The following is a 4,922-nucleotide window of genomic DNA, read 5'->3' as shown; positions in this document are numbered from 1 at the left end:
TGGGAAAAAATTTTGTTTGTACTTGTCGCTCCTTAACAAAATAAAAATCAACAAAACTTTTTAGCTTTCCACTGTTTGGTAACTAATATAGAATTGAAATGTGTGGAAAAACAGTGGAAAGTGGAACCTAGCGCCGCACGTGGCCAGTTTACGTTACGAAAGGAGAAAAAAGAAAGATTTATACTGGGTTCGAACTCGAGACTCCCGTACTGCAATCGAATGTTCTATTCATTACACCACTGTATTTGTAATTACTCCCCTACCGCGACACTAGTACATCTCCTCCTTTGCCATTCAGTGGTTGGCGAATGATCTAGTTCCTAAGTCGTTCCGATGGTGGCGTTGGCTATAAGTCTCCTCAATTAGGCCACACCCACCTCCTCTGAAAACAGGCTTCATTCGAGATAGCCCTTAAAATGGAGAGTTGTCTCACCATTACTAATACACCATGCTATTACCATAGATAAAGACCTCTGGTTCGTTATCTGCTATGCTTTTAGCCCTATCCCTACCAGACTTGCCGCGATCGCGATCATCGATCACCGATTACGATTAAAAAAACGATCGCCGATCAAATCTTTACATTTTGATTTTGATTTGATCGGCGATCAAAAAACTCGTTGATCGACAGCGATCATTTTTGCGATTGAAGTCAGCGCCACCAAACGTAAAAACTTATGATTCATATAAATTTTTGCTAAAAAGTTTTGCTGAGGATGCTGTTTATCCTTTTTTCGCAGCAGACGCCTTTTTGGTCGCCATTGACTTGAAATGGTGACAGTTTAGTTTAAATTTCCACCACTAGATTTCGCCCCAAAATGATCGCAATCGCTGAAATTTTATCGCCGATCAAATCATTTTGAAAAAATCGAATCGCCAATCAAAATCAATCAGTGATGATTTGATCGGCGATCAAAATCGAAAAAACAATCGCAACGGCAAGTCTGATCCCTACTGACGCAGAAAAAGCCAAATGCTTACTCTGGTTACAGTGCCTCTCGCGGACATAGGGAAGAACTACATGACATGAACGCCAATAGAAATAGGGTTAAGGTTTGAGGGACTTTTGGCGGATGTTCAAAACGAATATATGTTTATATGAAAACTATTCCACTATTATTAACAATACGATAAATTATAATTATACGAATAGCATTAAAATCTTCAACTAAATTTTATGTAAAGTATCAATAACAAAAGAGACTAGAAGGTCTTTATCTTTACCTATGACCAGGGTCTGCTCTTCGTAAGACGTTACGATAGTGATTTTCTTCTTGTGGATCTTGTAGCAGACATATACCGAACAGCATGCAAAAAAACAAATGAGCAACGCCAGCCAGAGCAGCTGAACAACAACAAACTATCAAACCAGCATGGCCACCAGTTCAAGATTTAGCAGTGTTATACAGTTGACAGACTTGGATGACTTCATAACTCCTTCACAAGTGTGTTTTCAAATATGAGACAAAAAATGGTTTCAAATAACTAAAACAAATAATGCAAATTTATTTATTTAAGAGTGTATCAAGACAGCTAAAACACAAAATGCTAGACAGGTTACATCTTCAGGAATTTCCAAAACCCAAATTGGGGATGATGGTACTTATTCACAACTTAACAAGGTGGAATTCATATAATTTTAGTTTTAGCAGTTTAGTGTGCAGAGTTAATCTATTTCTATGTGAGATGACACCAATATTCTGGTCAACAGTAAAGAGTTTGAATATGTTACAGGTATCCATCAATTAGATTATGTAATTTGAGTAATTTATCATGCATTTCTGCTTAATCTTCAACAGAAAATCAGAATGAAAAAATATTACTTTCCATGTTTCTTTTAGGAAGGAAGACCTGAAAGAGTGCAAAAAGTGCCAAAAACACTTAACAACTGTTTGGCCTGCAGGTGATCTTTAATGATGAGAGAATCAGAGTTGTAGGGGTAATAATACTATTGTAAATTATAGTGGTTGTATAACATAGGTTGAGAGTGTTTTGAATGGCCAGCAAAACCACATGGACCCTGAAGCTATGTAAAGACATTGAGCTATCTTTCCCCAGCAGATCCTTCGAGAAAATGTTAATCAAATTTACTGACATTTCTTTTACGTCAAGCCTGGATATACTACGCCGAGAAAACTCATGAAAATTGGATTTTGCCACGTCTTAGCAAAGTCAAGTCTCCACAGCAAATAGCGGGCGTCTTTATCAAAGATGTACTGCCCAACGAACTTCAAACGAGTGCTTCTCGTCTGGCTGTCGTCATGATTATGCCATGCTTCGATAAAGAACTGGAGGCTTCGAGAAGTGACTTTTTTCGCGATGACCAACAGAGCAAAAATGTCGACTTTGTTGTAACACCCGTAGAAATCGAGCAGATACTTGAAGAACTGGCTATTGAATTCGTTGACTTAAGTCCATCTCAAATTGATTCTTAACTGACTTCACTTATTAATCGAATCCATGCGAATCTGTACAGCGGCATTAAATTAGACTTGCAGAACCGGTTTTTTCCCCTACACTCGTAATAAAAGCTTTGTGGCCATTTAAAACTTTTCTGCATTAAAATCTAGGACCCCTTTGCTAGTTGAATTCCAGTCAGAGCTTTCTAGGGTAACCAGCTGGACACACTTGTGAATGTTCAAGATTCTATTTTTCCAGTGTTTCAATTTAATTACGGTTAAGCTCTGATAACGCTATATTTTCCGGTTGTGCTTTATGCTGCTAGCTAATTTTTACTAGAAATTAACAACTTTTATTACTGCCATAGGTTGCCTGATAGGCTAGCCAAGAGTTAAAGAACTGAAAAGTCCAAAGGGAATATGTGCTTTCTGAAATAAAAGCCTTCCCTCCTGTTTCAGACAAGGTCAGTGCAGTCGTTTAAAGACTATACGACATGGAATGTCCATGCTTTATGTTCCTGGAAGTCTAGTCTCAGGAGGTATTCAATGTCAAAGCTTTAGATATAGATATTACACACGTGTGTGTCATTAAGGCCCTCTGCAGACATTTTTTTTCAAACGAATTTATTTTCAAAAGTCTGTACCAGTCCTTCTAGAATGCTAGGATTGGTGTTGTAGGAATACACCCCCTTTTTTATGAGTAAAACGCCCATGCAACCAATAGGAATCGCTTTAAGAGTCTAGCTGATCCAGTCGCTCCAGAGGTGTGTCGCATTGGTTGCTCTTGGCTATTCTCAAAATTGGCTTGATGCTTCTTAGTCTCTGATACATGCTTAGATGAGATGCTTTGCTTTCAAAGTTTCTGCTCCGCTACTCTTGTCAGAAATGGATAAATAGTAGCATAGTAGAACTTTAAATAGAAAAGCGTGTCATGCGGGCATTGTAGTGACTTCTATTTTATTATTCTTGGCGAACATTTTGTTATACATCGGTGTAATTGTGCGTGTGTTAAGTAAAAAAAGTCTCATTTTGTTTCGTTTTTACTCTGCGTGCAGCAAGGGTGATGTACAGTACTGTGTAATCAAATAGTAAAAAGGTCCACGATCTTTCGTCGGCTTCTCAACAGTGGCAGATGAAAGCGAGCAAGTAAAATACGTATATAGGGCATCGTGGAAACTTGTTTTCTCCGGTATAGGGGCAAATAATTTCATACAGTGTTCAGCATCATTGGATAGAAGAAATGACAATCTTAATTATACAAAAGAAAAATTCAGGAAACGATATATCGTTGGGCAAAGGGAAATTGAAAATCCACGTTAAAAATTTGACGGCGGAAAAAATGAGCCGTGAAGGTTAATACACAAGTTTTCATTTTCATTGTAAGTTCCAATAAGGGCGAACGCGGATAGAACAATTAAGAAAAAAAAAGGAAATCGAAATACGAGCAGGTAAAACAGGCGCTTTTTGGGGGCTAAAGGGTATAATTTTCCTAAATCCTACACACTACGTAACACAGTTGTTAATAGCTCAATGATAGAGGGCGCAGCTGTGATGCTAGAGGTCTGAGATTCGGCTCTTCGGTATGAATGAATAATTCATCTGTTAACGAGGATGCTAACATACTAATTACACAAGGTGGCAGACATTTAATATTTAACAATAATAATAGGGAACACTAAAGCAAAACGACGCAAAATTGTGTTTTTATTTCTAAATCCAACATATGGAACAGGAGAAAAAGTGAAAAGAAAATGCCGGCTAGAAAGGATGTGACTTATGGTAGGGAAAAAACGGCTCGCTTCAAACAAGGGAAATTTGTCCCAGACGTGGGAGGTTGGGGAAATAGGCCTATATTTTTCCTTCTGTCTTTAGTGAAAGGGCGGCTAGTCTATCAATATATCTTTTGGTAAGTTTTATTGTTTACAAAGGAGGGAGTAAAAGGGGAGGAAAAGAGAAAAAAAACTTGTTCGCAAAATAATAATTATGCAGTAAATATATAAATATAATAATCATACAGTAAATATAGAAGAATAATGTCTTGAAAATGTAGAAGAAACTTTTGTTTTTCTCCTAGTATCCCTAGTGCACCATCCCTCCAATGGCAAAAGGTAAGCATCTATACAGAAGTAAGCAAAATAGGAATGAAACAACATTGAATTATTATTACCAAACTATTTATCGCCTATAAATATTTCTGTTTGCTTGACTTAGTCGCATGGCCAGCTATGGCACTAGCCATGCAGCAGAGAAATAAAGGACTTCATTTCTACAACAAGGCATTTGCTTGATTATATGATGACGAAAGAGTTAGTATTGATAAAACAACATCGTTAGGGAAGAATTTTGAACGGAAATTAAAATTGCTGATTATGCCGGTGCGAATTTCATTTTCCTGGCAACTAGCCTCCTTAACGTTCTTTTATTTATTTCCGTCCTTCATAGCAAGCCTTTTAAATGGGATGCGGAAGTATACCAAAATGTTGCGCCCTCGTGCATATGAACCGAACATTCAATGACTCCATG

General features: G+C 37.5%; 1 long non-coding RNA gene across 1 annotated transcript; it reads left to right on the top strand.

The window, feature by feature from the left end:
* Positions 1–1,387: 1,387 nt before the first annotated feature.
* Positions 1,388–2,549, top strand: LOC130702953 (uncharacterized). Its single transcript, XR_009004484.1, has 4 exons — positions 1,388–1,599; positions 1,653–1,734; positions 1,842–1,903; positions 1,965–2,549. It is a non-coding gene; the product is annotated as an uncharacterized LOC130702953 (long non-coding RNA).
* Positions 2,550–4,922: the final 2,373 nt, after the last annotated feature.

Source organism: Daphnia carinata, chromosome 5, assembly GCF_022539665.2.
Source record: "Daphnia carinata strain CSIRO-1 chromosome 5, CSIRO_AGI_Dcar_HiC_V3, whole genome shotgun sequence".
In the NCBI taxonomy this organism is placed as follows: domain Eukaryota; kingdom Metazoa; phylum Arthropoda; class Branchiopoda; order Diplostraca; family Daphniidae; genus Daphnia; species Daphnia carinata.
The sequence above is the reverse complement of the archived record's forward strand: the minus strand, read 5'-3'. Positions and strand labels throughout refer to the sequence as shown.